The sequence below is a fragment of the Salminus brasiliensis genome, chromosome 2, assembly GCF_030463535.1.
Source record: "Salminus brasiliensis chromosome 2, fSalBra1.hap2, whole genome shotgun sequence".
Classification (NCBI taxonomy): Eukaryota; Metazoa; Chordata; class Actinopteri; order Characiformes; family Bryconidae; genus Salminus; species Salminus brasiliensis.
The window spans coordinates 37,843,752-37,866,560 of NC_132879.1; positions in this window are offsets into that span (position 1 = coordinate 37,843,752).

Consider the following 22,809-nt stretch of genomic DNA (forward strand, 5'->3'; position numbering starts at 1 on the left):
AGCCACCTCCTCTTTTTTCGAACTGCTGCTGACACTCAAAGAACAGCGTCAGGTTCACAGCTCCACCGCACCAGCTAACAAGTGGCCTGTGCCGTCCGTCATTGCTTTAAGAGCGATAAGGGAAGAGAGCGCCAACCTGGAGAGAGCTCGGCCAATTGTGCTCTCTCAGACTCTGACTGCTGATGGCAAAGCATCAATGATCTTATTATTTAAAAACAGCTCATTTGAATCATTTCAGCATCAAAAATGTGGTCTAGTGATTTCCCTTGTTAAATTAGCTGGTGTCCAATATGTACACAACACCCAGACCAAGTAGGCTAGTGAACAGAGCACTTACATTAGCTTATGAGGCAGTGGTGGCTCAGTGGTTCGAGCGCCGGGCTATCGATAACAGGGTTGTGGGTTCGATTCCCGGGCTCGGCAAGCTGCCACTGTTGGGCCCTTGAGCAAGGCCCTTTACCCTCTCTGCTCCCCGGGCGCTGGAGTTGGCTGTCCACCGCTCTGGGTGTGTGTGTGTACTCACTGCCCCTAACACGTGTGTGTGTGTGAGTGTGTGCTCACTACCAGATGGGTCAAATGCGGAGGACACATTTTGCTGTACAATGACAAATATGTGCACCTTTACCTTTTGGAAATGTGTTCAGAAACTGCTTTGTTTCACTCACTTTTCCAGAGAGAAAAAAGCTAAATTAACTGTGATCCTTTTCCTGGATCCACAAGGAGACTATATTTGCTCTTTCTACAATTCCACGTATCCATTATAAAGTGGAGAAAAACAACGTTCGCTTGTTGATGGCCCAGGGGAAGCTTCTGAGCTCCTGCTCCAGAAAGACAATTATGCCAGTGGGTTATTAAGTGCACCGTGTCTTCCCTTCTTATTGGAACCAGCACCTGCAGTTCCACCTGCTCTCAGAGCCCTGGGCTGTGTTTGTACAGATGTGATTGTTGCGCAGCATGTACGTTCAAATCGCTGTTCTCTTTGAATGACAGGGAATCTGAACTCCATTAATGAACTCTTCAGTTGTCTTGGGCTTGTCTGCTTCCAGAAACAAAAGTGGGGTCTTAACCATTTCGCGGCACCACCAGCAAGGGTCCTGTTCATATCATCGCCGCTGTATTGATTCTTACCCAACGCTGTGCTTTTTTTCAGGAGGTGAACGCGTGTTGGAAAATGACTCAGAAGCCCATCAATGCTCCCAACAATTAGATCCAGCATGTGTAGCCTGCTGGAGAAGCAGTGTAATCTTCAAAGCAGCTTCAAAGTATTGATTCTGGCAGATAAGGTTTAGTGTAATTCATTTGATTAGCGCCGACTTTGTTGACCACATCAAAGTAATGATTCCTGGGTTTCCTCTGACCTTCTAATGATTCTGCCTTTTAAATGTACGGATCTGTGTGTGTGTGTGTGTGTGTGTGTGTGTGTGCTCACACGTGCACGTGGGTGTATGGGTGGATGTCTAAGAGAAATCCAATTTCAGATAATGGAGACTGTAATTGAAATTTATTTTGCCACTACAGTTCGGACCTCCAATTTATCTGGCCAGGGGTTTTAATGGATACAGCCTCACTACAGCTTTTAAAATTCACATTAGGCTGACACCATCAAACACTTTCGCATTCTCCTGTTTACTTTCCACATGTCACACATCGGCACATTAGCACTCTTAAATTGAGTGAAAACACAGGAACTGTCTTTGTGTTAACTGCTTTTGAATTTAATTGAATATGTCTTACAGGCCTGGTGTAGGCTGATGCTTTTACGTTCTAATTATGGCGGGTGCTTCCATTTATGTCTGGTTTATTTTGTGCATTGACTATCACGTATCGTTCCCGCTTCTCCGATCGGATCAAAGCTGCTCAGAAAGAGCAGTGCTTCCCCTCGCGGAGCCTCAGCCAGATCAAATTGGATGAATCACTGAACTGTGGGCAAATTCAGCCTCCTGATCACCCCACCCAAATCCCCCTCTGCTCCACAAAGGAGTGAAATGGATCGTTAGCCAGAGTGCAGACACATACAGTGAAATGCACAAGGCGGTTCACATCACATCGCCAGTGCTTAAAGGTAAATAATTAACTGATTTAAAATAAACATATATGATATGTAAAAAATATGATGTATTGTGTAACAATGATGATATGTTTAGTAAACAAATAGTTCTATATAGCACCAGAAAGGTTTCCACTGCGGTTAATGGTCAAATACCCCATTTCCAGTTCTTAGAGTGTACATCCAGTGTTAATTCATGTCCATGTCCATTTTGTCATGTTTTTGAAATCTCCAATTCGTCTTTACATTATATTAAAAATGTTATGATGAATAGACTAACATACACTATGTGTCAAAATAGTTGTGGACACCCCTTTTAATGAATGCACTGATCTACTTTAAGTTTCACCCATTGCTGACATTGTAACTGTACACACAAAGCTTGTCTAGTCCCTATAGAGAGGTACTGCCGACAGAAAGTCTTCCCCTGAAGTAGATGAGCATAAACCTATTGGCACCATGTTTAATAACAGGCTTGGGCCAGAGGGGGAAAAAGCACCCCAGCATAAGGAGCTGTGGAGCAGTGAAACTGTGCTCTTTGGAATGATGGTGCACTATCTAATAATTTTAGGATGAGGTGGGGTGGTGATCATTGATGCTGAATACATTTATAGCATTTAGCTGACACTCTTATCCAGAGCGACTCATATTACAGAGGTGGGCCAATGTACTGTTAAGAGTCTTGCCCAAGGACTCTTATTGGTGTAGTCCAGCACAGTCACCAGGACCGGGAATCAAACCCCAGTCTCCCATATGGTGTGGTAGTTAACTGGCAGGTTAACTGGCAGGTTATCTTTTATCTGTTGCGCCACACCAACCACACAAAATCCTCACAGCAATGCTCCTCCAGAATTTAGTAGAAAGTGTTCCCTGGACGGTAGAGACAGTTACTCCAACAAAAACAGAGGGTTGTTACCAACCTCACCATATATCTTAGTTAGCTGACCAAGTACGTTAAAATAGACTTACCTTTAAAACTAGCTTGGTGCATCTGAGCTCAACTGACAACTCAAAAAACGTTTTGATAAATTTCAAGATATTTCATTCTTTCTTCAGCATCTTTGAACTTAACTGAACTAAAAATACAACATTTTACCAACTACAGATCATTGTATAAAGGGTAGCTAACTACTAATGCTGTTCATTTACAAACAACAAAAACATGCACCATCAATAAACTGGTGGCAGACTAGCACCCCTAGTGGTCTAGCACAGCCAGGCATTCATCATTTCTGCCTATGCTCCATCGCTTACTGTAAGGACACCGTGTAACTGGACAAAATTGGAATATTGCAATATATACGTATATATCTAGGGCTGCTGCTTTGACGTGTTGTCATCAATATTTATGACATTATTTAACATTATTTGAATATGTAACTACTCCATTAGGTCAGTTGTTTCTGGCTACAGTCCCCTCAGATCCATTCAAAGCTACAGTTTTAATAAAAAAAATTGGGTCTGCAGCAAAGTCTGACTGGGTGGTTAAAAAGAATCTTTCAGAAATTGCTTGCATAGACTTCTAGATTTTTGTCTTCTTGCGATTCTTGTCTGGAAGCGAAGCAATTTTAATTCAGAAGCTGTGAAACACGCTGGCAGTCCTGTCTGTAAGTTTAATATTTTGGCCACAATTCAGATTTTCCTGTAGACTGGGACTTCTGCCACTGCTGGTAGACCCGTATGACTGTATGCTTCGATACACCGGCAAATTCTGCTACTTCCTTCACACTACACCCTTTGCTCCTGTCTGGGGAGCTTATATACTCCTGACAGTGATTTTATAATTGGGAAGAAATGCAAAGTGAGAGTGGATATTATAGAATAGCTCAGATCTTATAGCATGTGTCAGTGATATCATAACTTTACTGATGCTGCTTAAAATAACACTTTTACCCAGTGTATATTAGGTAACATAGAGCTAGTCTGGATCTGGAAGGTGTTTCTGCTTGATAAGACATGTGGCTTGTGATGTACTGTCTGTCAAACGTTGTCATCATAATTGATGAATGGCTCCGATACACATCGCTGATAGGCGGTGTGCTTGTTCTCTCCCACCTCTGTCAGCTCAACCTTCACCAGCCTCAAATAGCCAATTACCACAGCTTCTATTGGTCGTAACAGGCCAATGAGCAAATGACCGCCCTGGGGCTGCTGTGAGGCTACGTAGGTGAACAAATAGCTCTGCGTATAGCTCAGCCCCCACACACCTGATCCCACTACCCCCCCTCTGCTTCGACATGAGTCATTCCCCACTCCGTCTGACCGGTGGCCCACTGATCGTTGCTGACCCCGCGAGGCAGCACCGATTTGAGACCAGCGCTCTACTGTAAATCAGCTTTTAATGAGCTGCCGTGCAGATAATGGACGTGGCTGGAGCAGTCACACATCCACGCTCGCCACAGCTAATCTGTTGTGGAAGCCTGAGAGAAATTGCATGTGGTTTTGTGCTGAATTGTCACTGGAGGCCACTTGGCGAGAATTGTTCTGATTGGATTTTTGCTTACAGGTTCGAGCAAACTCTGATGGCTGGGGTGCTTTGCTGTGTGTAAGGCAGAAATAGCTTTTGCCGACAATAGCCAAAGGTACCACTTTGCCTCAAGTTTGTTTTTGGGCAGTGCAAAATCATTTCTTTGATCAAATATTTCTATCTAGCTTGTGAGAAAGACTAGCTCACGGGTCGCCAGTTTAAAGCTGCTGGTGTACTGAATGTACTGATGAAATATTTACACTGTGTAAGTTATTGTTGTACATAATACAACAAATATGATTAATAATAGGTTTATCAGAGTTAACATGTTCATAATGTGTGTTAAATTATATTCCTTTTTTAATGTGATTATTGCATATTTCTAGTTTTTAAGTAAAGATAACCAATTAGCTGCAATGAACTAAACAAAATGATGTGATTGTGATTCGTTATTTTTATCATTTGACATCCCTTTTAATTACAAGTGAGTATGTATATACACTCATGAGAACTTTATTAGAAAGACTATACTGATACTGTAAAGGGCCTCAATTATTCACGACATCTCCTGTTCTACCTCATCCTAAAGGTGTTTCCTGGGAAAGCATTGTCATGTTAATGAACCCAGTCTGAGACGACTTTTGCTTTGTGTCATGGTGCATTATCATGCTGGAAGAAGCCAGTAGAAGATGGTCTACTGAAATAGTCTATGGCATTCTAGAAATGATTAATTGGTATTAATAGGCCCAAAGTCCATTATGTCCACACCATTACACTACTACTACCAGCCTGAACTGTTGACAGGCAGGTTGGATCCGTGGATTCATGCTGTTGCCAATTCTGACCCTAGCATTTTTGTTCCTCAGCAGAAATGAAGATTCAGCAGACCAGGCTTTGTTTATATAATCTTCAACTGTCCACTTTGCAGCCCCAGCTTTCAGTTCTTGCTGATAGAAGTGGAACCTGGAATGGTATTTTGCTGCTCTAGGCCACTGCTGTTTTTGTTACACATTCTGGGATGCTTTTCTGCTCACCTTAGATGTACTACAGGGCGATTAGGGTGTACTTAGGGTGTTCTTAACCCTTTAATCTAACCTTAACCTCACTGAAATGGCGAATCCTTACTGTTTCCCCCGCAATTTTAAGTTTTGTGCCTATTTTTGTAATCTCCAAAACCTTAAACAGCAGGATTTTCTTCAACACAATCCCCCAGCGATGTTTTATTAATTCTTCTTCATGTGTGTGTGTGTCTGTGTATTTTGCTCAACAAGTATTTTGGACTGAAACACTCAACCTATATGGTTGTTTCTATGTGAGATCATGTTGCTGTGGATCTTTCTCATCACGCTTCTCATAGCTTTTTCCTTGTCAAATACAGCATGATACAAATCATTAGGTAATTGCTAAGCCTGTCTTGAGCTGGGTGTCAGAGCAGGCAAAACACCAACCATGTACAGGTGAGTTTCTGCACTGCAGGGTGGTGGTTATTTTTCCACATTTTTTGGTTTGGTTATTGATGCATATATTCATTTTTTTCCACTAAGCTGTGTTTATTTTACATCATCATTTTAAAACCCCTTTTTATGCCTTAGAATAAAACTGTGTATATTACTGTGCTTCCAAGACTAATATTGGCCACCCTGCATTGTGTCCTATTCCAGAGGTAGACCCAGGCTGAAACACTTCACACTCTTCAGAGTGTATGAGTGGAGCTTGTCTGCTCTAGGTTGAGTGGGTGGATGTAAATGCAATGCAGTGTAAATGTGTTGTAAATGGAAATAGGCAGTAATTCTGTGGTTTTCATAATGCACAACTCTGTTAACTGTTAAAAGCCTTAACAGTATTTACATACTGCATCAAGCTTCTGCATTTCAAAAATACTGAGGACCATTTGGCTTCCCATGATTTGGTCCCTTTAAACATATTAAACAGAAATCTGATTAGGTCTCCTCGTTTAGGAAATGAAGAAAATCCATATCTTGCTAATAATAACCGGATGCCCTAATTCTGTGGTGTGGAGTTCATTAATACTCACAGATGTTTGTCTATCTAACAACAACAACAACAAAAAAACAACAACAACTGGATAAACCCTAAACTAAATGTTTCCAATATGTACATTTTACAGTTCTTATAACTTTAGTCTGTACCATAATTTTAAGCATTGATATATTTTTTTAACATTGCACAGCAGAACCTCCATATTTACTTTACAGGACAGTTTTAACACTCACTCACACTTGGGCAGTGAGAGCACACACCCAGAAAAGTGGAGTGCAGCCACATTAGTACCCAATGAGTTAGGTGTAGGGCTGTACCTAACAAAAACGTTTTGTATCGATTAATCTTCTGATTATTTTTTCTAATTAGTTGATCAATTTTACAACAGATTTTTAGATTACTCTAATGTGAGTGTATTTGGAATTAAACTAATGTTACAAAATATCATTTAATATTGCATTATTTTCTTTAATTGTCTTTTCTTAAACACATAGTATGCACTTGAGGACACTATTCTCTAACAATAAAAATACTTGTTAACAGCTTTACAGTCAAAAATAAAATAAAACAATGTAAAATTCAAGTCAGTTCCCGGAGGAACACTCGAGCAAGTTTTACAATCCAAAATAAAATTATTTTCCAGTATTTTTTTATACTTTTTGAGGAATGCATTTTTTAAACTAAACTAGTACATTCTTAAAGAATATTCCCAATGAGTGCAAAAGTTAGCTTTTCCTAATAAAAATAAGTAGTTCATGTGTCCTATATATAGTCCTAAAACTAATAAATGTAAATATATATATATATACATATGTATGTGTGTGTGTGTGTGTTTGTGTGTGTTTGTGTGTAGTAATTTATTGTCAAAAGAACACAAAGGGACAGAGAATTGATGACCCTACACTGTGGGGGGCTCATAATTTTACAATCTATTCCATCGACTACTTTGACTACGTCAACACACCGCCTTAGCCCTAGTTAGGTGCCTTGCTCAAGGGCACCTTAGCCAGTCTTAGGAATCGAATCAGTGACCGTCCAGTCCCAAGCCCACTTCTTGTAAACCTTGAGACCATAGTTGCCTCTACTGATACTTATATATATTTACTATATAAGACTATATTTATAGTCTATTTACATTCTGCATCAGCATGAGTGGTATTGATTGAAATAATGCACACTGATATAAGTCTCTGCTTAACCCCTTAACACAGAAAGGCTTATTACACACTAAGGTGTATTATTCAGTGACTACAGGGACTTACAGTAACAAACTGGTGGAGCTATTCTTTTGGTTTAAGTTTGTAATAACACTTTCTATCAGCCATAGGCTGTTTTACATATTGTAATATAATATATCATATATAATATCAAAATATACCATACTTTTGTTCTTGCTAGTAGTAACTACAACTTATAAAATTCAGTAAAACCTAACAATGAAAATTGAACAGTCAAACCATTGCTGACTTGCTGGTAACCTTGGTCTGCTCTGAAGCTCTGCAGGCTCTCCCTGTCAAACCAATTTCATCCATGGCATTAGCAGAAATGAGGTTTCACCCTGCTCTAGTCTGAAAGTCTGAAACACCCCTTTTCCTGTTTTACTGCTTGGGAATAGATGCATCTGAAGCATGATTTTAAACACTCTGCTGTCAGATCCTTCTCCCATAGCTTTTTGTACAGTCATGCTGTTTGACCTACAATCCTGCAAACACTGGGTGCTCAGGAGCTCTTTAGAACGAGCTTGCTGACCCACTTGTTAGAAGATCATGGTGCAGCAAGGGAGCAGCAAGGTGGGCAGCAAATCCGAGGGTGAGTGGGCAGATGGAGTGCTGGATGAACTAGAGATGGAGAGTTAAGCACCAGCATTATCTGCTACAGCCTAGGGGATTTTCACAAGGCCCCCACGGCATCACACTGTAACGACCTCCTGGGGGTTATGTTAGACAGGGCGTGTGTGCACATGTGTGTATGTGCCAGTGAGCGAGTGAAATTTTATGGTGAGAGAATTGTGAGGTACGTGCCTTTTTGTTACTTTCAGTAAGTGGCAGTGTTTTAGCTTCACAGTATTCCAAATCCAGATATTTTTGAGCAGCTTGGGCCAGATCTATAAAACTTGGTGGTAAGAGATCTGTACCCATGCAAAATGTGTGACACATTAATAAAGTCCTATTCATTAAGTTCTCAGTGCACATGGTACAATTTTACACGGATCTTAGTAATAGCCATCAAAATGATAATGCTAATAAATTAATGCATAATAATGGGCATCACTCTGCCTGTTTGGGCATGAGACATGACTCAAAATCTAAGCATCAGAGCTACAGATTGTAAAAAAATATATATTTAAGTGAAGTTAACTGTACTGTCGTCTCTTCTGTTTTTACACTTCTACACACTAGTGGTCGTACACAGCTCTTACTGGAGGAGGAAGGCATCTCTCGCAAGCATAAAATGTGAGCGATTTTAAAGAGCATGTTCATAATGTGTTTTATGCTTTTATGAGGTGAAATTATTATTGAATTTGATTAGACGTTATAAGACTCAAGGTGGACATAAACATGACACAGATGCTGCATAATCAGTTGGAATTAATGGAAGCCAATTTCCACTGTGTAGTCTAGAGAAGGAAAAAAACATTGAGAAGAAAAAACATTGTATTTTTCCTTCTCTTTCTAGCAGCAGTATGTTAGTAATTTTACACATTACATGGTGTCAAATGTCTACTTACTATATTGACATAATGACATGTTCTCCAAATCTTGACTTGGTATCTCTAAATAATGACTTACTGTGTGGTTATGAATTAATATGCTGATGTGTAACATACTGCCATTACTGTGATACAGTAAATCATGTTTGTAACATACTGCCATTACCATGATACAGTAAGTCATGTTTATAATATACTAAGTCATCACCATGATACAGTTAGTCATGTTTATAATATACTAAGTCATTACTGTGATACAGTAAATCATGTTTGTAACATACTGCCATTACCATGATACAGTAAATCATGTTTGTAACACACTGCCATTACTGTGATACAGTAAGTCATGTTTATAATATACTAAGTCATTACTATGATACAGTACATCACATTTGTAACATTCTCAGTCATAACCGTGATACAGTAAATCATGTTTGTAACACACTGCCATTACTGTGATACAGTAAGTCATGTTTATAATATACTAAGTCATTACTATGATACAGTAAGTTATTTTTGTAACATATTAAGTCATGTAAAATGCTAAGTAATTACTGTTGTACAGTAAATCATGTTTGTAACATACTGCCAAAAAGGAGACAGAAAGGGAATAATTTCCCTCAGCATGGTGGGAACAGGCTTCCACAGATTTAGCTGGACTTGTGAATCAGTTCAAGCATTATTTTGGACCGAATCGGTTCACAAGAATGTTCTGTCTGGTTCTGTCTTGAGCAAGTCTCCGCTATCTCTTATTCAGAGCCACTAATCAGCAGAGCCACAGCTGTATGGTAGACACAAACTGTCATCCAAGCTCATATCTCTGTCTATCCTTCCATCTGTGGTGCATTCGGCTTACAAATAAAGCTATGGCCATCAAAATGCATATGGTCTGTTATGCCTTTCTGGGGTCAAGGCCTATTTGAATAAATACATTTCTGTATTGTGTGGATACAGCTGCAAGCTGAGTTATGTCACACGCATGGCTGGCTGGTGAGTATAGCTGCGCCTATTTCTGAGATGAATCTCACCTCGCTACCTCTTTGTCACGAACTCCGTTATGTGCCAAGGTTGCCTTGACAACTATGGCGAGGCCGGGAAACCTGTTTGGAGAAGACATAGAAGAAAAACTACATCAACTACAACTCCATCAAGTGGATTTCCATGCATGCATCCAGTGCAGCCTTCCTAGAAAATCAATGTTCATTCCTGGAAGACGTTTAGCAATAGAGGGCAGAAACTCGACTCTCTATGAAGGCCTTCTATATTGCCTCTGCTGCTCATTTTAAACAGCCGAAAGGCAATTTGCTCCAGTTCAGGCTGAGGACTCTCTAAATGACGATAAAGTCGTCTGCTTTCACGGTTGTTGTGTCTGGCGTCCTTTCTGAAACGCTCACGGTAAATTCCCACTTTACGAGACGGTGGCCATAAAGAGGGAAGAGAAGCATGAAAGAGGAAACGTTTTAGTAAATGAAGAAGACATAGATTATGGCAGATATAGTTATAGGACATAGCTGAAATATGGAGTTGTAGTTGCTTGCAAGGTAGAAGAAAGAAGGAATGAAAAAAACAGTGATTCAAACTGATCTTTTTTCAGAGGGCAATCCACTGCAGTGCACCATTGAAAGCAGATTAATAAGAATGCAGTAGCTTGTGGAAAAAAGGTTTATCAGTGCCTTTTCTCATTATATACCACTGCTTGTGGCATACCATTACAAACCGAACTCTTAATCAGTGAAGAACATCAGTCCCTTAATACCCTTAATTTGTGTGAGTTATATGTGTGTGTACATTACTTCAAGACCAATTCCCAAGACCAAGATCTAAACATATCAACTCAGAGACCAAGTCAAGACTGAGACCAGGAGCTGCTCCATCTACATGTTGAGATGTATATTTCAAACCTGTTTATAGAATAGATGCTGACCATAGCACCTGTTTTTTTCCTGATGGCTTAATATTGTGTACTATTGCAAAATGTAAAAAACGTGGGAGGCCCACATCTTTGCATTAGTCTAACTTTGCTAAACTTGGTTAGTACAATACATGTGTAGTGCAAATTAGCCTGGTTTATAGCAACATAGAAGAAGTGGAAGGTGTCTGCTTGCTTTTCTGTGCCAGTTGCGAGGGATCTGACTTGATTATACAAATAAACACATCATTGCTGGCCAATGAAAAACATCCAAAATGTCAAAAATGGCAATTTTACAGGAGAAAGCAAATATGTTATTAACTTTGAATGGATGTTAATATAACGTAAGAGCCCATTCCAAGTACGTTAGAGCATTCCTATCCATCTGTTTATCTAGAATGACTTACACGGTGTACAGATTAGCTATAGGATTAAAAACAGACAAAAACTGAGATACTTAAGAGCATAAGTGTGTTAGATTACCCACTCTTAAGATGAAGAGCTATTTATTATAGTCATAATAAATCTCCTTTAGGAAATTGACAGCAATGTTTTACTGCTGAGATATACATAGCTTTAATCCCTTTTAATGAGGGCCAAATACAGTTATACATTACTGGAGGTTGGGCAGGTCTGTGCTCTGATTTCTCATACTATCATCGCATCGGAGTGCAAATATCTGACCCTTCTTTACTTCCTAACCTTGGCCTGAAATTCTATGAGAAGCCAGGTTGCACTCTGCCTTCAGCCTATTTACCATATATATTATGTGTTCAGTATAGTATCTCTGTAACTGCAGTGATAGTGGACCTTGTTAAAAAATATCAGATATGTATTTCTGCTAGGATTAGATTTGAGTATTAAATAATGTAGTGCACTTATTTCTGCAAATCCCAGCAGCTGCAGTGAAAACCAACTCACTAAACCAAATCCTGGTGAATCCTGGTTGTTATCAGGAAAGCAAAAAAAAAAAAAACAACAACATGCCTTCCCCTGGGCTTCTTGTTTTAATTCTGTAGTAATCTCTAAACATGAGAGAGAGAAATACAGGAAAAAAGAGGAAGAACAACCAGCAGTGACTTAGCCTTTTAAGAAAAGGAGAACTCGCTCTCACTCAAAAAGTACTTCTATTTATGCCTGTATAATTAAATGAAAAAAAAAACTCACTTGTAATTAAGACATGACGACAATTTTTTCCATTTTTCTCCCATTTTGGTACTGCCAATAAACCTAGCTGTTTGTATGTTAATAGCTCCCCCTAGCACTAGCAATACTCCCGACACTTGGAGTGTAAGGATTTAACACAAGCCTCCTCTGATACACGTGAAACCAGCCACTGCCTCTTTTCAAAATGCCACCGATTTAGCATTGCCGGGCAGCCGACACGTAGCTGAAAGTGTCGGGTCCCCAGCTCCACCACACCAGGTAACAGACACCTGTGCCGGCCAACATCACTTAAAAGTAATGAGGGGAGAGAGCATGGTCAATTGTGCCCTCTCTGACTCCAGCTACTGATGGCAAAGCGGCATGGCTGGGGATTTGAACTTGTGACCCCCTGAGCCACTCAAAACTCCATGCATCTCTAAAACATACAATTTATATACTGCCTAATGCCTGAGAAATTATTTCATAATAAAAATAAAAATTCATTCAGGACAGAGAGGAATGTGCAGGGCCAAAATAGCTTTTAAAGAAAATATATTTTTTCAGATTTACTATAACTATTTTACCGTTATCTGTGTTCCCTATAAAACCCACAAGACTGGTAATTATGGACACCATATGAAATTACTTGCCTGAATTATGCAGCAATTTGGAAAAGTTGGTAGAACTTCCACTTAAAAAAAAAAAAAAAGGAGAATAGTTATATGATTCTAACCCATTGCCTTTAGTTCTCAGTGTAATAAGGAGATAACCTATTTTGCATTGACCTCAAGGAGACTCCTTCTTATGCTCAGATATATAACGCTCTCTATAATGACTGTAAAATAGGACCACAAATGTGTCAGAATACATGATTGCATCTTTTAGATTGCATGTCCCAGAGGGAATGGGCCAATCTTGGCCCAGTAAAAGTTTTATTGGGTTGTTACTGCAGCCTGGGGACTGCATCCAGTGCTCTGGGCCAGGGTGAATATGTGTGTGTGTGTGTGTGTGTGTGTGTGTGTGTGTGTGTCTCTGTGTGTGTTTGGGTCAGTCTCCCTTAGTGTCCTCTGTGCAATTTGTCTTATAGATCTGTTTTAGCCTGGTCCATAGGGCCAAAGCCATTGCTCCAGTCTGGTTTGTTATTGAGAGGATTGAGTGGCTCCCTGGTGAGGGGCAAGTGGAGACACAGAAACTAAGATCAATGCAGAGAGTGTTACTACTTACCCTCTGTCCACAGCTGGACACATTAGGTTCACCACGAGCTAAATGCTTCTGCTAGGGACACTTTTACTGCCTTTGAAATGACCATTTTTTTTACTATTACCTTTCAACTGAGTTATGTGCTTTTAGTGTATTTATAGTGTATGTCCTGCATCAGGTTTTGTCTGAATAATGTGAAATAATGAATTCGATGTGCTGTAGGTCCTCCTGTGGTCTTGATGTCTGCCTCAGACTGCTTTGTCTTATTTTCTTGAACTGATCTAACTAAACTGCTTCTTACAGGTTCTTCACAGCTGTTCATACACCATCTGCAGTGGTTGGGTTTTCCTTCTCCACATAATACCCAAAACAGTCCCACAAGCTGTCAATGCTGTTTAAATCTGGTGATCATGTTGTTTCTGTCATCTGAACTTCCTCACTCTGATTTGTGGTGTGCTTTCTTGCATTTTCTTGTTTTTCACAATTCTCCACCAATAAAGAAGAGAAAGATCCTTCAAACACATCCGATGCAGGTGCTACACATTAGAGTGGAACATATGTTTATCCAAATCATTCCTTTTGACAGCCAGTCGATTTCCTCATTATTTCCTCAAAATGAACTTGTTTTGTCTGTAATATGTTAATAGGAAGTCCCCCCCCCCCCCCACAATTATTTTAATAGTGATGGAGATAGGAACCAGGGACCACAGTCACATTCTATCCCAACTATCCCAAACCAAGACAGGACAAACATATTTACCATTTGTGTTAGACACAGATGAATTTCAGCCTTTCGCCTTAACCAACCCGTGCACTGAGCAGACACATACTCATTGAGTGAGACACACAGTTACAGTGAGCAAGGTGAGGGGTGCCCAGGGAGCTGGGAGGGTTAAGGGCCTTGCTCACTAGCCCAACAATGGCAGCTTGCTGAGCCGGGTTATCGAACCGACAGCTCTGTCATCAGTAGACTCTGTAGTTTTATGTTTTTGTTTTTGTTTTTTTCACTTGTTCTCCCTATTATTCCATCCATATATAGCTCCCCATAGCACTTGTAATGCTCTCAACATTTCTAGGCTCTGAGGAAAGTGCAGGGTCCCCATCTCCACCGCACCAGCTAACAGACGCCTATGCCAGCCAACATCACTTTAAGAGCCACTTGGAGCCCTTTTATATGTAATCAGGCCCTGCATTCAAAACCATTCTGTGTAATAACAGACATACAATGCCCTAAATCCACCTTTTAGACCACTTTAGGCCTGAGCTCTCTCTAAGAAAATTCCTAGAACATGGTCTGAGGCACCAGGCAACATGTTTGTATCTTTAGTTTTTTGTGATGTAATGAGACATTGAACATTTCAGGCAGCTGAATCATATTACCACTGCAATGACAATTCTTGACTTTCTCAAGAAGAATTTCACGTATAATGACTTTGCTGACATCTGAACTTTTAAAAAAAGCATTTTCAAAAATGAATGGAAATTTCCTTTAAATTGTTGCAAAATGAAATAGAAGGAACATACATTCTAATTTTAATTGACAAAGGTTCTGCGAACATTTGACGGACAGCCGGTGTTGAGCCGAACCTCTCTAATGTATGAAAGTGATTTGCATGGAAATGCGCAGCTTCTAAGAGGCGTCTACCTTCCCAAAGCTTACACGGTTATGAATGGAGAATGTGATGGGCTTTAGGGGGAGTGAGGTTAAGATAAGAGAGGTGTGGGCAGCCTTATCTCAGCCGCAGAGGCATGTCGTTGTCCAGCGGCTAGAATGAGAGAAAGCTCTCTGATCCGGCCGGCGAGAAGGTGCAACATCTGACCATCCCAACTGATCCAAGAGGGATGCTCGATGGAGTGTGTCCAATCCTTCCTCTCCCCGCCTCATGCTTTGCTCTGTGGGGTGAGATTAGGATGGAGTGTGCTCTCTGGCCTTTAACCAGATGCAGAGATAAGGCTGAATGCAGAGCATGTAGGAAATGAAAGGCCCACACTGAGAAAGAGAGGAGAGAGCGCGAGAGACCTCAGCTTGTCTTAAGCCCAAGCGTTTGCATGTCTTTGTTCATTCACATGCTCTGTCCTCTGCCGCGGCTGATTTCAGTTCCGGGCTGATCATTTGGCCCATCCTCTGATGTTGTAATCTAGTTAAGCACCTGCACAATAGGGGGAACAGCTGGCATGGCCTTCATGTGCACTTGTGTACACACACACCTTCACTTTCGGAGTGTCAAAGTGAGAATAAGAGAGAGAGATAGAGAATGAGAAATGGAGTACGGGGAGCCAATTGAGATCCCTCATTGAATGTACAATCAACACAAAGCGCCTGCCGACAGCTGGCTAAGTGCAACCTGACACCAACTGGACTCTCAAAGGCGAGAGAGGAAGAGAGAGAGAGAGAGAGAGAGAGAGAGGAGATGGAGAGAGAATGGGTGGCATTAGTTTACTGTACCCCTGCTGTGCAAATGTAACCATAGCCAGGCCTGCCATAGAGAGCAGTTGGTAGCTGGTGGGTTTGGCTCTTAATGGAAGGCAGCTCACATTTGGCCCAGATGCTTCCTGCGCTTTAAAGAGGCCCTCTAGAGCAGTTTCCACCTACGCAACCAGGGAGAAAGACTTTACTGCCAGGGGGGGAAAACCCCATAATCGAGTTTATGGGAGCTGCTGTATTGGGTTAACGCATCAGAGCTGGGCCCAGGCGTGTGTGTTAGGTGTTAGTGTGCGTCTGTGCACGAGTGTGAGCCATCTTAGAGTCACTACTGGACCTGGCCTTGGAGACCGCATCATGCTGGTGACGGTTATAAAGTAAGGCTCAGCTGGGAGGCTCCTAATCCCTGTTTGAACTGATGTGAGAACAAGCTTTGGTCAGGTACACTTGTAAGAAGACGTGAGTGAACCCTGTGGAATCACCTGGATTTCTAATACCTGCATTACTAATAAAATTGAATAATCTCCATTTAGCAGCAGTCATCTTCACCAACCGTTTTCTGTGTCTGCAAATAAGATTTATACAACATTGAGGAGGAACTTTGGACCTTTCCTTTCTGCAGCTCATGACTATTTCTGGCATGCCTTTTCATGCACAGCCCTCTTCAAGTCATGTCAAAGCATCTCAATAGGGTTATGGTCAGACCTTCTTCTTTTTCAACCATTCTTTAGTTGACTTACTTGTGTGCTTTGGGTCAGTGCCTTATTGCATCACCCAACCTCTCCTCAGTTTGAGGTCATGGACTGCTGCCCTTGCATTTCTACTAGTGGGCGCCTAAACACAGTTTAGTCTTTCGCGTATCTTTTACTGTTCACAGTGACCAGTCTTTCTAGAAAGGAACAGATTTGCCAGTAATCAGGCTTTGTGCTGTTTGACAATGGGTGTCCAACGTTTTGCATATGACTGTACTGTACTCAGCAATAGGTGTGGTTTTGCTTGTAATGCACCATACCATTTAGATTGGTCAGATTACATGTTTTGTTTATCAGTATCAGATGGTAACAATACATAGTGGCCTTTGTTTTTTTTAATGTCGAGCTGTGCTACTCTTATTCTTCTTTCATCTTCCATACCTTGTGTTGTACCCAATACTAAATCTAATAAGTGTTTCGCATGCTTCCTCTCCCACATGTATTGAATGCTGCAGAAAACCACCAAAACAGAACATGGACACAGCCATAACACATTTGCAGTGACAGCCCAGATTCTAGATCTTCGGGCCTTTTAGATCAGCTTTAATTCCAACGGCAATAACAAATAATGGAGCAACAACAGCAAACCATTCAACATCTCAGCGCCCCAATTGGTGGTCTCTAATGGCAACTGGCTGCAACTGCAAGCAGAAAGAAATATGTAAAATGTAGAATGTGTAAAGCTCATGGAACATGCTGTATGTTATGTTTTTTCAGCAATGTTCAATTATGTGGATAAACATAAATTCTAAGATTAGCTGAAGATATCATATTTAAGTATGTTTCCTGTACATAATCTTGGTCGGTCAGACAACCATCAACAAAACATTCCGTTTCACAATAGATGTCCAACGTTTTGCATATGACTGTACATGCAGTACAGTAGAAAATCCACAATACCCCCTATAAACAGTACCCACTGTCTCAGCAGTAGGTGTGGTTTTGCCTGTAAAGCACTGTACCATTCAGTGGTCAGATTACATGTTTTGCTTCATACTTTGTACCTTCCATACTTTGTGTTATAATAATAAATCTAATAAGTAATAAATTTTAATTTATAATACAAATATTTAAAAAAATAAATAAATACATAAATAAATAAAGCACAATGTGGCTCCTAGAAAAACACACAGTGTAAACCTATCTTTGAGAGACATTTGAGCCAATGTCTGTTGTACAGAGCTCTGAACCGAACTGACATAAATACTGAATCTTCTCCCAGACATAAGTGCTAAACTTCAAAACTTACATTTTGGATTACAGCTAAAAGGACAGTTTGCAGGGTTAAATTTCCAACCCCATTCCTAGCAGAAACAAGCCCTGCACAGTTTGGTGATTTCCCTAATCAAACGTACCTTGATTCAGCTCATCTGTTAATTACCAGGCTTTTGTAGGTGTGTTTGAAAGGAAGGAAATTTCTCACACACCAAACTGTGCTGGAGTTGAGTCACCCTGCTGTGGGTGATAATTGTTCTGGTTTTGCATGTGGCTGTGGATTATAGCCCAAAATCTGTCACCAGTACAGGAGCTATTTCAGTTATGTTCTTAGTGCTTATTTTTTCCTCTGAAGAGAAAAATACCATTTGGTTTGTGCTTGAAGAAAATGCTATTTTGTTCAAAAAAGAGATGTTTTAGATGCGAAGCACCTCATGGCTCTGCCTTGCCTTGTGTAAATGATTGATAAGGTTTAATAATTTAGATGTTTTGCTCATTTAGAAACATGCCACATTAGCTTATGATCCATGATATCTCCATTCCAGCACATTGCATTTACTGTGTATAACACTCAAACAAGAAATTAAGTGTGTATAGCTAAATTTTAGAAGTACAGTAATTGCAGTCATTGTATTAACTACACAATTTATTGTTACACAATGCATACACATACACAAGTCTCCACTTCCAATGATTTCAGTTTGTTTTACCAAACAAAAGGCGGTTTAGAAATATGCTACAGGGACAAAAGTATTGGGACGCCCCCTCTTTTGTGGTTTATTCCAAAATCAAACATATTTATTTTTTTATTTTTTATTTTTTATTTTTTGCTCTCAGGATTTGGTTGTATTTAGTAAGGTCAGGATGTGGGACGATAACAACTCACCTCATCCCCAATTCCAACAGCTCCTCCCAAACGTATTGGATGGAGCAGCATCATTCCACAGAACACCGTTCCTGTGCTTAGTGCTCAGTGCTGGGGGGGACGTCAGCCCCCCTAGGCCACACCTGCCATTTAGCAATGGCTTTGCCAATAGATTCATGTTTATCTGCGCCATTGACTTTACTTCTCTACAAGGACTAGACAAGCTGTGCGTGTGCATTTGCACATCTGTGTCAGCGATGGGTGCAACTTAAAGTAGCTGCATGAATGCAGTTGAAGGGTGTCCACAAACATTTGGACATTTGGACATATGTTACAAAAAGACTTAATATGTTACTTCCATAAAGCAGATTAACCTTAATTCTCACTAAATCTAACCCTGACCATAATCCTAACCTTAACCTTAACCTCAACCCAAAACCTAATCCTAACTCTCACCTTCATCCTAATCCTGACTCAAACCCTAAGAAAAATCTGTTAAGAAGATTAAAATCCAATTAGAGAATGTTGTTAGCAGTATGTCTATAACAGCTTGCTAAGGATGTTAAGGTGGTGTATATTACACCTCTTACATGTTCAGTTACTTCACAGCTTCACATAGATTTTATTTATGTATTTATTCCTTTTTACTCAATTTTCTCACCAATTTAGCCACCCATGCCTCCTCTGATATGTTTTTGAACTGCTGCCAATGCAGCATCTCTTGATAGCCAACATGCTCAGAGGAAAGCGCCGGGTCTCCAGCTCTGATTCATCAGCCAACAGACGCCTGCGCCGCCCAGAGAGAACATGGCCAATTGTGCTCTCTCAGGCTCTGGCTCCTGATGGCGAAGCAGTATGATCCTGGATTCCAATTCATGATCCTCGGGCCATCAGCGTCTTAGTCTGCTGAGCCACTCAGAGCCTCAACTGGCCAGCACAGGCATCTTTTGGCTGATGTATCAGAGCTAGGGATTCTGCGCTCTGAGCATGTTGGCTGCCAAGTGACGCTACATCAGAAGCAGCTATAAAAGAGACGGCAGCTGAATTCACATGTATCGGAGGAGGAATGTGCTTGTTCTCACTCTCCTAGCGCTGGGAGCATGTTCTGCTTCTTACCATCCAAGTGATGCCAGATGCATTCAATGATGTTGATGCATGGAACCCGAGGAGGGGGGGGGGGGTGATATCAGCAGCAGCTTCATCAGTTCTCAGTAAAATTAAGATCTTGATCAGCTCCACATCCTTTCAGACCCACAGTGTTGAGTCTTCCTCTTACAGTGGAAGGACAGTGGATGGAAAGAAACATCTGTGGATGTTTGATAATTGGGCCATAGTGTCAGCGTCTTAGTTTGCTAAGCCACTTGGAGCCAGAACATGCAACTTCTGAGACTGACCTTTGGAGAAACCTTCTGCAGACCATTTGAAAGTGATTCTGCTGAGCCACTCGGAAGAGATGGCCCAGATATGAACCTAATTAAATAAAAGGTATCTTGATAATCAACTTAATGTAACTTAATGTAGCTTGGCTACCACTATGTCATTGATACGGTGTTGATATGTTAACTCTATTTAGTGCTGGTTTCATGTAAAGAGGACCACTTAAATAGTGTCACCAAACTATGCATATCTGGATAGGTCCAAAATGTTTAAATCCTTGCTGAGTTTGGTGAAGAACAGTACACAATCCAATAAAGCACATGTAAAAGAGGTGAACTTTTAAACTCCTCTAAATCAAGCTGTTTGATAAAACTCTGGCAAAAATGCAAAGGATAGACTTTCCATAAAACAAACCATAGTGCAAGACATATTTCAATAACTGCTCTTTGTTTTAAGAACGGAAATGTGGCTATTGAACAATCCAGTTTTCCACAGAATTTCCATACAGTAGATCTTTACACATTTATGTCGAATAGGAGTTAAGAAGTGTTGCTCATGGGCTGAATGTTCTGTGAAGGCAGAGCGTGGCTGTTTGAAAAGTCATACAGGGATTTGAGGTGCGGAGCGACAAGTAATCTCAGGCTCAACGTAGGACTCTCAGAAGGGCGTCTTAGATCTCCATTCAGTCTCATTCATGAAAAACTATCAAACCGAGATCCCCCAAGGTGCCCCATTGAGGACATGAAAGGCATCATCCTCCTACAGGATAAAAAATAAACTTTTTAGAAGAATTTTCCGTCAGCTGCTTATTGAGATGCACTGCTCTTCATATAGCCTCTGGCAGCTTGTTAAAAAGAGAATGGAGGGTTAGGTTCTGGTCATGGTTAGCTGACAAGGTTATGGAGGAGCTTGGAGTGTTATGAGTGCTGGTAAATATGCAGTCCTAGTCAAAAGTTTAGGCACGCTGTGTGTGAATACATGTTGTTAGTCATTTTAAATGCATTTTCTTAAAAGGGCGTAAGCTCCATTAATACTTGGGGGTTTATATGCCATTGATTTCACTGAGAACTACAGGTATGTGTTGATAGACAGCAGCAATGTCAATGCACACAATTCAGAAAGCATAGTCTGATGTACCCAATGTGTTCATTTCAATTTTGATAAAAAGTGAAAAATGGAGAAAGTTTATGCATGATGGCAACAATATACGCAATCAGCTATAGCCTTAGCACCACATGCCTAATTATGAATAGGTCCCGTTTGTGTCGCCACAACATATGTATTCATTCAAGGCACAAGGCTCCATTAACCACATATCCAACGAAGTTGGAGCATGTTCAGGCTCCAGGTGGCTCAGCAGACTTCAACGCTGACACTATGGCCCAAGCATAGCGAGATCGAATCCTTGGTCATGCCGTTTTGCTGCCAGCAGTCTGAGTCTGAAAGAGAACTATTGTTTGTGCTCTCTGTGGGCGGGTAGATGGCACTGTTCACTCCACTCATCACTCCTGATACTGATGTATCAGAGCTAGGGATTCAGCGCTTTCCTCTGAGCACGTTGGCTGCCTAGACTCCACAAGACCTATGAAGCTAGGGATCTGGCATCAAGACATTGCAGCAGATTCTTGGGGTCCTATAAGTTGTTGGGTGGGACCTTCAGTGAACCATAGGTGCCCAAGACCCTATTGCCAGTTCAGTGGTTGTCATTTCTTTGAGGACTTTTGGTAGGTATTGCCAACTGCATACCAGGAACACCCCACTAGGCCTGCCTGATATTTTGGAGATGGCCTGACCCATCTAGCCATCACAGTTTGGTTCTTGTCAAAGTGGGTCAGGTCTCTCAACTTCAAGAACTTTCTGTTCACTTGCTGCCTAATACATTCACCCCATCACAGATGCCAATGTAGATGAAGACAATCAATGTTTTTCACTTCACCTGCCAGTGGTGATAATGTTATGTCTGATAGTTGTACATGCATAACATTCAAAAGAGTAAACAGTATTTAAAAAGTAGGTATTTGGGATATAAACGAATGCAATACTGCAATTATTCAGAATGAATAATAAGAATAAGAATGAAATCAATCACTGCCAACTTAAACCCACTCCATGCCAGACCTCAGGATTCATTATCTACGCTTGTGTATGTCTGTATCTTCCTTTCCTGTCTACTTTCTTCAATTCTGTCTGATCTGTAGCTCATGTTCTCATTAAATATGCTTGCTGAGCTGATTAACCTATGGATCCACATGACTACTGGGTCAGATAGGATCTAGAAAAGGACGTTTCAGTCAAGTGTTTGGGTGCAGCCGGTCAACAGCAGAGTAGCCTGATCTAAACACTGCCCCACTGAGCTCCACAATGAAACCATATTTCTGTACTAACTGACCCCAGTACACAAAGGAAAACACACAAATGAGCTTTTAATAGCATATTTACTGACAATCCTTCATCAGTTTCCAGTCAGATCAAGCGCTGTGTACAGGGCTGCAGATCTCTGTTGGGGACTACTAATAATAAATAAATATATGTATTAAAAATATGCACAAAATTAATTGTGCATGTTTTCTGTCAAATCACATAGTGTACAAGGCCCTGTTAAATGTAAAGTTTGTAAAAATGTAAAGTGACTGAATCTCAATACAGATACAAATACAGATATCTGGAGCACTAAACAGACTTCCTGACTTTTATAACA